The sequence below is a fragment of the Physeter macrocephalus genome, chromosome 11, assembly GCF_002837175.3.
Source record: "Physeter macrocephalus isolate SW-GA chromosome 11, ASM283717v5, whole genome shotgun sequence".
In the NCBI taxonomy this organism is placed as follows: Eukaryota; Metazoa; Chordata; class Mammalia; order Artiodactyla; family Physeteridae; genus Physeter; species Physeter macrocephalus.
The window spans coordinates 146,512,962-146,526,401 of record NC_041224.1 but is presented as its reverse complement, the minus strand read 5'-3'; the positions used below and the strand labels follow the sequence as shown (position 1 = coordinate 146,526,401).

Here is a 13,440-nt window from a genome sequence, read left to right as displayed (position 1 = left end):
AGAAATAAAAAAAAAAACAAAACAAATGGGACCTAATGAAACTTAAAAGCTTTTGCACAGCAAAGGAAACCATAAACAAGATGAAAAGACAACCCTCAGAAGGGCAGAAAATATTTGCAAATGAAGAAACTTACAAAGGATTAATCTCCAAAATATACAAGCAGCTCATGCAGCTCAATATCAAAAAAACAAACAACCCAATCAAAAAATGGGCAAAAGACCTAAATAGACATTTCTCCAAAGAAGATATACAGATTGCCAACAAACACATGAAAGGATGCTCAACATCACTAATCATTAGAGAAATGCAAATCAAAACTACAATGAGGTATCACCTCACACCAGGCAGAATGGCCATCATGAAAAAAATCCACAAACAATAAATGCTGGAGAGGGTGTGGAGAAAAGGGAACCCTCTTGCACTGTTGGTGGGAATGTAAATTGATACAGCCACCATGGAGAACAGTATAGAGGTTCCTTACAAAACTAAAAATAGAACTACCATACGACCCAGCAATCCCACTACTGTGCATGTACCCTGAGAAAACCGTAATTCAAAAAGAGTCATGTACCACAATGTTCACTGCAGCTCTATTTACAATAGCCAGGACATGGAAGCAACCTAAGTGTCCACTGACAGATGAACTGATAAAGGAGATGTGGCACATATATACAATGGAATATTACTCAGCCATAAAAGGAAACAAAATTGAGTTATTTGTAGTGAGGTGGATGGATCTAGAGACTGTCATACAGAGTGAAGTAAGTCAGAAAGAGAAAAACAAATATTGTATGCTAACACATATATATGGAATCTAAAAAAATGGTTCTTAAGAACGTAGGGGCAGGACAGGAATAAAGACACAGATGTAGAGAACGGACTCAAGGACACGGGGAGGGGGAAGGGTAAGCTGGGACGAAGTGAGAGAGTGGTATGAACATATATACACTACCAAATGTAAAATAGATAGCTAGTGGGAAGCAGCCACATAGCACAGGGAGATCAGCTCAGTGCTTTGTGACCACCTAGAGGGGTGGGATAGGGAGGCTGGGAAAGAGGGAGACACAAGAGGGAGGCGATATGGGGATATACATACGTATAGCTGATTCACTTTGTTATACAGCAGCAACTAACACAACACTGTAAAGCAATTATACTCCAATAAAGATGTTAAAAAAAACAACAAACAAACAAAAAAAGAAAATAATAAGACTGATTACCAACAAGCGGTGTGTATTAGTTTACTGTGGCTGCTGTAACAAATTACCACCAACCTGGTGGCTTAAAACAACATAAATTTGTTCTCTCACAGCTCTGAAGGTCAGAAGTCTGAAATCAGTTTCACTGAGCTGAAATTAAGGTGTGACAGGGGCTCACTCCCTTAGGAGGCTCTAGGAAGGAATTTGTTCCTTGTTTCATGTAACATCTGGTGGCTGCCACCATTTCTTGGCTTGTGGTTACAACACTCCAATCTCTGCCTCTATGATCACATTGCCTTCTCCTCTCCTATGTCAAGTCTCCTTCTGCTTCCCTCATAAGAATATCTGTGATTGTGTTTAGGGCCCACACAGGATAAACTATCTCGAGTCTTAATTTAATCACATCTGCAAAGATGCTGTTTTCAAATTAACAAATTTCAGAGATTAGCACTTGCATGCCGTCCATGGGGCCACTTTTCAGCCTATCGGGAGTATATGAAAATGGAGTGGGAGATGGGCAAATGACACTTCCGAATATACCTTTCTATATAGTTCTGACTCCTGTTATGAGCTCCTATAGTTCTGAACCATATCAATGTTTCACATACTCAAAAAATAAATAAAATCAACAAGGATAGAGGAGGGCTAACCCCTAAAGTGATACACAGACAGAAATTCAGAACTAGACCTGAAAGTATTGCAAATAATTAACATATCCACACTGAAAAAGGTGATCAAAGCCGACATCACTAATGATGGGACAAATCAACATCAGGTGGCTCCAGATAAAACAACCTGAGAAGGACACAACATCAGTACTAAGTAGCCCTGCAAAAAATGCATAATCAGATTCTACTAAGATGAAACATTAGACAAACCCAAACTGAGGGACACTCTGCAAAATAATTGGCCTACGCAATTTTAAAAAGTCAGTATCATAAAAGACAGAAACTTTCCCAAATTAAAGAAAACGAAAGCAACTCAAGATCCTGAATCTGACCCTGGATGCGAGAAAAATATTTTTTATCTTGCTGTATTATTTGGTCAATTGAAAAAATTTAATTCATAGACTAAAGATTTAATACATATAGATATATTAAATGAATAAGGCTTACAGACAGATTAATGTCCTTTGGTTACTTCACAAGACTGTTCTGCATTTCATACAATATAAAATACACACTGAGTTTCAGAGGATCATGTCTGTAACTTTCAAACAGTTCAGAAAAAAAGAATGATAGAAATATAAAGAAAATGTGATAAAATATTAACATTTGGGAAACTAGACAACAGATACAGAAGAATTCTTTACACTATTCTTGTTCCATTCATTTTTGTGAGTCTGAAATTATTTTTAAAATACAAAGCTTTAAAGGTCACTGGGATAATAATTTTGAGATTGGAAAACAGATGTAGGGAACCTGACCCAGGACCAGCTGAAGTATGGAGAAGACTCTGCTAGACTGTAAAGTCCAAAATTGCGTAGTATCCAAGGGTAGGGAATAGAGCTATGTCTGTCAATGTCTATCTTCTGTCCTACCTCCTTCCCATATCCAGCCAGTGCCTGCCACATAGTGTATACTGTAATAAACATGTGTTAAATGGAGGAACCCATATGTAAATATCAACCAGCAATGATAATCTGCATAAGAAAATGAACTAAGCTATTCAGAAATAAGTCCTAAAGATAAACATGAAGTTTCTAAACATATTTTAGCCACAGAATACTTTTTCCTACTAAAATCCTAAACAGAACCTCAACACAGAAAAAAAAATTTAAGTGCAGTGGCTCTAGTTTCAGTGCGGATCTAATAAAGGTTTGGAACCCCTCAACTTCTATTCCTCCAGCACCAAAACCCCAACACCAATTTCTCAAGATTCAACAGCTCTGAGAACATAATATAAAGATGAAAGGATAGTCTTATTTTAAAGCTCTTGTACCAGCTTCCACTGATAAAAACTTTTCCTTGCTTTTCTCTAAACCTTGGTCCAGAGAACCATTCAAAACCAAGGCAAAATTATTTCCTTTTCACTGTTCTAAATCTTTGTAACTGTTAAATAATCAATATTCAAGACTGGTTCCTCTCAAGAACCTTCGATCACCTGGATTCCTTAAAAATGTACAGTAGTTCAAAGCTTTGAAATTTATCTCAAGACAGAAAATTGAACAGGAAAATTCAGGTAAAAAAAAAAAGTCAGTAAATAACTATCCTCTAATAACTAAAAGATATATCCACAAATTGGCCTACTGCATATAAAGTATGATCCACAAATCAATTGGGATCCACAAGGGATCCACAAGGACATACCTATTTTCATAATAACACTGAGATTGTAACTGCCTTTATCACAGAGTTACCATTTGCATGCACAATGCAAAAACAAAGTTGGATAAAAATGATGGTGCCTTAGAATGAATCAAGGCCCTGGCATCAAACTATATTAGTAGTCAGTGTATGCTTCACTGACACACAACTGGTGGGGAGTTGGGGGAAAGGTGGAGGGAAGCTAGTTTTACTTAAGAATATCCTTGATAAAGAGTAAAAAATTTGGGAATCCCTGGTGGCGCAGTGGTTAAAAATCCGCCTGCCAATGCATGGGACATGGGTTCTGGCCCTGGTCCAGGAAGATCCCACATACTGAGGAGCAACTAAGCCCATGTGCCACAACTACTGAGCCTGCACTCTAGAGCCCGCAAACCACAACTACTGAGACCATGTGACACAACTACTGAAGCCCACGAGCCTACAGCCCGTGCTCCACAACAAGAGAAGCCACCGCAATGAGAAGTCCACGCACCACAACAAAGAGTAGCCCCCGCTCGCAGCAGCTAGAGAAAGCCCGCGTGCAGCAACGAAGACGCAACACAGGCAAAAATAAATTAATTAAAAGTAAATATTTTTTAAAAAGAGTAAAAAATTATTTTTATTTTTTAAAATCTCAAACCTTCAGAACAGATCTTAAGTCTGTGTATTGAAATGGAGGTATGCAATAAAGCATTTCTGTGTATACCAAAGGACAACTGTCTTGAGGAAAGCCACCTGTGAGATTGAGTAGCAAGCTGAAAGAGCTAATTTCCATGGAACACTGTTTTTACTTGAAAGAATTATGGCTGTTAGACCTGCGTATTTGGTAGACATTTTCTTGAAAATGAACAAAGTAAGCCTACCTCTTAAGTGACAGTTGCTAATGATAAAATTTAAACTTTCAAGTGAAAATTACAAGTCGGGGAAACATGTATTCATCACCATGGGCTTAACATCTTCCCTTGAGATCGGTGGTGCTACCAACAAGTGATATTTTGATGTTATATAATGAAACGTGTCAACATTTGGTAGATTTGCATAACTCAATGAACCAGTATTTTCCAGATGACCCAAGTTTAATGTTATAAAACCATATATGGGTTACAGATCCATTCAAAGTACACAGCATAGCCATGGATTTTAATGTAATAAAGTAAAAAGGTTCACTGATATAGTTTCAGATTTCAGTTTAGAAAACTACCATTTGTCAAGTTTTGATATAGAATCAAAAAAAGATCACAATCATCTAAAAAGCTAAAATTACTTCTCCCTTTTCCAACTATACATGAGGCCATATTTTCTTCATATACTTCAGCCAAAACAATATATCATAATATAATAAATGCAGAAGCAAATATAAAAATCCAGACATCTTCTATTAAGCCAGACATTAAAGAGTTTTGCAAAAATGTAAAACAACGCCACCCTTATTAAGTTTTTTTGTTTTGGAAATTAGTTATTTTTAATTAAAATGTTATTTACATAAACATGTAATGAGTTTATTGTTATTTTTAATGAATTAATAATTATATTAAATTTGTTTTCATCTAATGTGGTATCAATATAATCCCCCAGAAAGTTTCTTGTAGTCTCCCTCAATAATTTTTAAGAATGTAAAATGGGTCTTAAGAACAAAAGTTTGAGAAATACTACTATAGAGCAACAAGCTGATTTGTCAGAAAACTTCCTCTAATCTCTACAGAATTAGAAATAAGAAAAAAAAAACTGACTGTCATTATTATCACCATAGCTCCATTCAATTCAGTACACGTAAAAACAAGTGTTCTTCAAATACAACAAAACATTGCTATTAATCTTAAATTATTTTCCCTCAGTAAATAATCACACTTATTTTTTTCAAATATAAAAGAAGGAAATTTTAGAACCCCTAAATATTTTCTCATTCTAAATTTCTCTATTCCTATTGTATCATTAATGTTGAAAAATGGTCAATGGTTTCGGATGGAATGGAATACATTTAAAAGCTCAAAAAAGAAAATAAAATTGTCAGCTCTTCCTGCTTATAATGACATTCAATGCATAAGAGTATCACAGTACTGCTGAGAATAGGAATAATTCTAAAATTCCAACCTATTTACTTAGCAGCTGTTATCACCATCCTTTCAGATCTATATAAAACTATGACAAGTGAACAAAGTTTATGAGATTTTACAGGATAAGAGGCAGCTATGAAAATAAAATACCATCGAAAATACATGGTTTTAAAGTAAAACTTTTAAAGTAAAACTCAGCACTGCTTAATTTTCACTGATAATATTATAATTATTGTCTACCATTAAGTTTATATTAATACCCCCCTTTTTTAAAAGTCAATAAATTTGGAAGTACTAAAAGAAATTTTTAAAAAAACAAATAATGAGACTGTTTGCATCCTTAGTTATAGAGTTAGGAAGACATTTCATACCAGTAGATATTGCTGATGTGTAAAAGAAGTCACTTTGTTTTTGCCAAATTAAGATAGAGTCTACAGAAGACTCAAGTAGCCAGGTACAGTGTTTAGGTTATTTGGTAATAATAACAATAATTTTTAGTACTTACTATGTTCCAGGCATTGTTCTAAGTGCTTTTTTCTTACATGAGATAACTCATTGAATTCTCACAACCCTCTAAGTTCTAAGTTCACCTCTACTTTATAGAAGAGGAAACTGAAACAACACGACTCGCTCAATGACACAGATTGATTAAGTGGAAAAATGGGATTTGAACCCAGGCAGTCTGTCTCTAGAACCTGGGCTTTAAATGACTATATGACACTGCCTCCCTAGTGATGTGTGCTAAGATGAAAACTAATGCTTTCAGTGACTGCCCAGGTTATAATGACCATGGATTGCTTTCAATTTTTACTGAAACTCTATCCCTGATAGTGTGGATGACTCGTTTTCAAACACTCCAGTCTTGACACCTGTTTTTGTTGTTCTTCTCTCAACATGTTAGTTCTCCTTTGCTGATCATTTTAACAAATATTTGCTGGACACCTAATAAGACCCAGGCATTACACAAAGTGCTGAAGATACTGCAACTAACAAAAGTTAAGGATCCCTGCTCTTCTGCCTGTCTTTTTTAAAAAATAAGAGCTAAACTATAGACTGCAAAAAAATTAACATCTGCTTAATCTCAGTGGTGGATACTGTCTGCTATATGATATACTATACTTTTTTAATATGCCTGAAATGTTTCACAGGTTAAAAAAAAAATCTCAGTAAAGACTATTGGAGGAAAGGGAAACAGGGAAAGAATAGGGGGAGGGAAAGGGAGGAAGAGAAGGGGAAAGAAAAGAGGAGGGATGAGAAGAAGAAGGCAAGGAGAATGGAGTGAGGAGAAGGGGAAATAAGAGGAGAGGCGAAGCATGAATGATCAGCTAACTCTACCTTCCACAAAGCTGGCTGGACATTTTAAGTATATGATACCCATAAACAAATTTTCTCTAGGTATCTCATACTTACTATGCCCCAGCCAAATAACATTGCTTAAATGAAGCACTTGTTATCTGATACAAACTTTCTTACAAACCATTTTCAATGTTCCAGGCCAAAAACATTATTCTTTTTGTTTAATTGTGCTTAGCTTGTTAACCTGAAACTGAACTGTAAACATTATTATATTAACTAAACTTGTATATTTTTATCATCAGGTTCATATAAGAACAATTATCAAGTTCATTTACATTATAAGGTTTCTATGTCACTTTCACTAAAATAGCTTTATAACTCAGTACTGGCTACTGATAAACTAATTTGCATTTCAGAGGCATATATGCATTTCAAAAGTTTACTATTTCAAAACAGGAAATAAAAATTCACCCAATCTCCCTATAAAATACGACTTCCTGCAGAAGCAAACATTACTATATAAAATAATAATTGGAAGAAAATACAGCACACTATATTTTATTATTGCTTTTACTTGCCACTTGAGCTTTCCTTAATAGATAAGTACTTAATAAATGCTGTTTATGAGCATTATAAAAATGTGAAAAATTAAAAAGCTGTCTTTAATTAACATAGCCAAAGAGATATCAACATATACTATCACAGCTATCTACTATTATGCCTTTTAAAACATAATTCTATGCTGTAGCTCAGTAAAATGCTCGCTTTTATGCATGTCTTTACGCTAAAGAACTAAATGTGAGGAATTAAGGATCTAATGGTATGCTATTGAGTGTTTAACGTGTACCAAGTGCTTTGACTAAGCACTTTATATGGGCTACTGCTAAATCATTTAAAATCTCATAACCATTCTGTAATTATCATCTTCATTTTACAGTTGAGGAACCAAATACAGTTAGTAAATAGTCGGGCTAAAATTTGAACTCAGATCTGACTCTAAAACCATAGTGTTTTCCACTTTACCAAGTTACACAGATTAAAAATTACAGTCTTCAATCATTCATTAACAAAATATCAGCAATACTATCGCTCAGCCTCAATTACACAAAAATGTAAATTATCTGCAGTACATGGCTTAACCCCAAACTGAGATATAGAATCCCTAATGATTACAAACTAGTAAATGTACCAAACATTTCATGCTTGTCCCCTGGCAAGCAAAAAGGTCCTCATATATAAAGTAAATAGGCCATCATGAATGAACTGGCTATTCCAAAACCTATTCAGAACTTAGAATGCACTTTCCTTTTACATGGAAACATGCTAAAAATGGTAACTCTATTCCCAGGCCAAGCTATATTTAAATAATAATTTATGAACTATATCTAGCTACCATTTATAAATATAGGGAAATATACATGTTGGGGGGCAGGGCGGGCAGTGTGGGTGTATTAATATTCTGAGTTCCAAGTTGTGATCTCAAAAATTCACTTGCCTCCCTGTTTGTCAGTGAGAGCAGAGACGTCCCTGACACCCAAGGCACCATGGCAGCCTTGCAGAGAGGCAGGGATTCAGCAGCAGAATCTGGGGTCAAAGAGAAGACTAATTAATAGTGCCTGCTGGAAAATCTGAACAATCACATAAAAGACAGCATTCCTCTACAGAGAGACCACTCACTTCCCCAGGCAATTTCTATTCTATAGAGCACTTAAATCTAGAGTGTGTGTGTAAGTCAAACACTAACTGTACTACAGGTTAATTTGGTGTACTGCAGAAAACACATCTTTACTTTCCTTTTTTGTCTATTTTTACTTGAGCAGCATAAAACTATAAATACAATGCTTAATAGCCAATTTGGCAAACATTTTAGTTTAAATTATTAATACATCAACCATTATATCTACATTAATTTGCAAAAGGAAATCTATACTGCCAAGTTAATTTTTGTTACCCAGGCTGCTGTTGAGCTGCTTTCACCCACCAATTAGTATATATACCCCATGTATTTGGTATTTTACTTTGCTATTAAATAAAATATAATTAGATAATTAGTTGAAGAAAATACATAAACCCAATAACAACAGGAATACTAATTACAGCTAAGTTCTATTAAGCATCTATCATGTAACAGCCACTATGTTGATTATTAAAATTATTGACTGGCATTAAATTACTTCAATTAAACTTCTAATAACAATGCTATGAGCTAGTTGTTAACCCATTTAACAGACAGAGAAATAGAAATTTGGTAAATTTACTTCTCTCTTCAAGATCATACAATTAATATTTGGTGGAATGAGATCTGCTATCAAAGGCCATGACCTTATTCATTATTCCCTTCACTACATTGACTGAGCACCTCTGAGCCAGGCACTGTGAGGAAAAAAAAGGTACAAAATCAGAGATAAAGATATTCACATCCTAATATCCATTCAACAAATATTTCTTGAGTTCCTATTATGTTCCAGGAACATAATGTTTTATGCTGAATCAAAGTTGTTTTTACTGGTGGCTCTTAGTTGAGGCTCTCCTCAACTAGTATTAACTCTATTATATAATCATCTCCATCGCCAGGGAATTTTGGAGAAATGTCTAATTTCACAGAATCAGCAGAAAATTACAAAATAAGCCTGGAACACCTTTTCATACCAGCAGCAAGAAAGCAATAAAAGACAACTAGGGACATATAAAAGGATTCAGAAACCTCTTAAAGAGGCTCCCACTAGTCAAAGATGGGACAATTTGAGCTTCATTAACCACATTAATTGCAATGGATTAAAATCTAAATATGTCTAAATCCACGAGCTCATAATGATCCTTAAATAAACTAAAACACCTAAAACACCTTCAGAAGTTTTTAGAGCACAAATTCACTACCTTGAAAACTGGTAATTAAAAATAAAGAATTAAGCATTTATCCTGCCTTTCCTTGTAAATTGTACTATTTAGTAACAAAATAGCAGTTGAAGAGAATATTCTATGTAAGTACCTTAAATCACAAATAAAAGAAAAATAATTTAGAATATCACCATTCTGCAACCCCCAATGAATTAACTGGATCTAGGCATTAAATATCAGTGGCTGCTAACATCACAGAAAAAGACTCATCCAGATATCAAGTGCCTCCTGATGAATATAACACCTCATATAGTCTTGCCAGGATCACAGCTGATTCTGATCAAGCCTCTAGATCCCACGGAAAATCTGCAGGACACATAAATAAGAGAAAAACATGCTGAATTACACCATTAGTATGCAATCAGCAGAACCAAACTGTGGGAAACCCTACAAGTCATTCAGGGTTCAGTAGCTAAACTGTACGGAAAAGAAAGAAGGAAACCTACAGATTAAAAGGCTCAAAAGATGTATCAAATTCAAAAATAAAATAGGTAAGATTAAAGTGTACTATCTAGTAGTACACACTTGGGTGACGAAACTATGGATTAGCTGGCTGAAATTCCAGCTCTATCACATTCTTGTTGTGTGATCCTGGCAAGACATCTAATACCTCTATGCTTCAGCTTCCTCAGGAGTGAAACAGAAAATAATAACCATAATTTAGGAAAATATAGTTAAAATGTTTAGCAAAGTGCTCACTGGACAGTATTATGATTTCAATAAATAACAATTATTACCTATTCAAAAATGTGACATTGTACTTCTAGGTCAAATTCTTTGCACAGAATGATTATAGTACTAATTCTTTTAATATAAAAATTTTTCTGTATATCAGTCACTTTTTGTACAAATCCTTCAAAGTTAAAAAAACTAATAGAGAAAACATCAAACAATACTCAACAAAAGTTTATTTAACCAGTACTTGGACTAAATGCCTTATAAAGCAGACATGTATTTAATTTGAGGGAACATAAATTCATTCTTCTTGGGCAAATACCTAGTGGTGAGATTTCTGGGTCACATGCTAAGCATATGTTTAATTTTATAAGAAACTGCCAAACTATTATCCAAAGTGGCTGTACAATTTTGCATTCCCATCAGCAATGTATGACAGTTCCAGTTGCTCCACATCCTTGCCAGCTTGGTATTTGTCAAAGTTTTGTTTCTATTCTAAAAAGTATGCAGTGGTATCTCTTTGTGGTTTTAATTTGCATTTCCCTAATGGCTAATAATGTTGATATACTCAGGGGTTTTATTAATATGACATTAAATTCTTCTTGTTTAAGGACTATTTTTAATATTTAGCACTCAGCCTGTTAATGGAATGAAATAGTTTTATAAACTAAATGAAGCTTGATGCAGAATCATTTACAATACTGCTAATTTCAAATTGGCCTCATAAGCAATAATAGAAAGTTTATGCAAACATTTTCAATTCATTCAGTATAAAATGTATTCAAATAAAATCAACTCAAATAAATTTTTGGCAGCTTTTTTAATAAAAATTGAGAAAATTAAGTAGCTTCTTTTTCAACTTCCTGCTTCTCATCTTTACAGAAGCTCCTTCCACAAAATAACCTAACTGTAACGGTGTCACACAGCATTTATTGAGTGCTTATTTTGTGCTAGGCACTATGCTAAACCTTAAGTATACAAATATGTATAAGTCAAGTGACCCTGTCCTCAAGCAGTTAATTTCATATATTTTTAAAACCAACTACTTTCTCATTTTTTTAAATAGCCTTTCTCTTTTAGAACAGTTTTTGATTTAAAGAAAAATTCACTCCATAGTACCCTTCCATTCAGTTTCCCCTAATAGTAACATCTCACATTAGTATAGGACATTTGTTAAAATTAATAAACAAATTCTGATATATTATTTCTCACCAAAGCCCATAGCTTATTCAGATTACCTAAAGCCCTATTTCTGTTCTAGGATCCTATCCAGGGTACCAAATTATATTTAGTTGTCATGTCTCTTTAGGCTCCTCCTAGCTGTGACAGTTTTTCAGACATTCCTTGTTTTTAATGACTTGACAGTTCTGAGGTATTCTGTAGGATGCCCCTTTGTGCCATACTCAGTTTTAAACTTAAAAATTTTTACTCATTAAACAAATCTCATTGTGAACCAAAGCTTGGTTCAAATTTTTTAATTACTAATAAGACAGGTATATTTTTCTACAAATACATGAAAATATTATAAGGTACAGTACTATAAACCATAATTAAACTGACATCTATGTTTCAACAAACCTGATCTCTAACTCCATCACCATAGTGTATAACAGGTCTCCATATATGAAATAAGGAAGGAAATAAATTCCCAAAATTATAATGAAAATTAGTTACCTGTCAATGTATTGTCTCTGTAAAAGATGTCTTGCCACTTATCCAAGATACCATCTTAATAAGAAATTAACCACTTAAAATGTGTAAAAATACATTTCCTTCTGTATAAATTGCTTATTACATTTATTCATTTTTTCCTCTTTTATTTAAGTGACAGATGTGGTTTTGATTATATTATGAAAAGTAGTTCTGGGACTTCCCTGGTGGTCAAGTGGTAAAGAATCCGCCTTCCAATGCAAGAGACATGGGTTCGATCCCTGGTCAGGGAACTAAGATCCCACGTGCCGCGGGGCAACTAAGCCCATGTGCCACAACTACTGAGCTCACACGCCTCAACTAGAGTACGCGTGCGGCAAAGTACAGAGCCCATGCACTCTGGACCCTGCGCGCCACAACTAGAGAAGAGAAAACCCACACACCACAACTAGAGAGAAGGCGCACGCCGCAACGAAAGATCCGCATGCCTCAACAAAGATCCTGCGTGCACAGCTAAGACCCGACATAGCCAAAAATAAATAAAACAAATGAATAATAAATTTTTTTAAATCTTTAAAAAAGAAATGTGGTTCTAGTTCTGTTACCTTGGGTCTAAAATAATGACTACAAGATTTAGCTGTTATAAATTACTGCACAGGTAAGGAAGTTTCTCCTCAATCTCATTTAGGTCAAGGGTACTTCTCATCTACAACAAAAGAGATAACGGGACTATGGTAAAATGTTCCCGTAATTCTTACTATGGTATCTCACTTCTTGCCTTTATTGGTTCTTCTTTATTTATTGCCCTAATAAACTCTAATGCTTGTAACTTACATACTAGCCACAAATGTCATAAAAATCTAAGAGTTTTTTTTCAAAAAAGGCTTTAAATCACCAGAGAAGTTAAGTCTTTCCCAGCAAGAAGGACTCTGGATGGATGCAGAATTCACAGAATTCACTTAAAACACAGAAGTCACTTTCTGAAACTAACTGACAACCTGGAAAACTAGGTTTTATCAAGAGGAAGTAATACAAATAAAATGTGTTGCAGCAAGTGCTAATAATTCCAAATCTAACTAAATTCTTTCAGAACAAAACCAACAAAATAAAACTTTATTTTTTCAACAAGTCAACAGCATAGAGAAAAAAAAGAGAGCAGGCAGGCTATTCTCATTTAAAAGAAACGAAACACATTACACAACCAATTATAGTAAGTAGACCTTTTTAAAAGAAACTTAACCATATGATCATCTCAATAGATGCAGAGAAAGCTTTTGACAAAATTCAACACCCATTTATGATAAAAAACCCTGCAGAAAGAAGGCATAGAGGGAACTTTCCTCAACATAATAAAGGCCATG

The 13,440-nt window shown here is 34.5% G+C and overlaps 1 protein-coding gene across 7 annotated transcripts in view; it reads right to left on the bottom strand.

Annotated features, from left to right (window-relative positions):
- The window catches only part of FUT8 (fucosyltransferase 8), a 336,029-nt gene that overhangs the window by 292,869 nt on the left and 29,720 nt on the right, over positions 1–13,440 (bottom strand). The gene's annotated exons all lie outside the window — the stretch shown is intronic.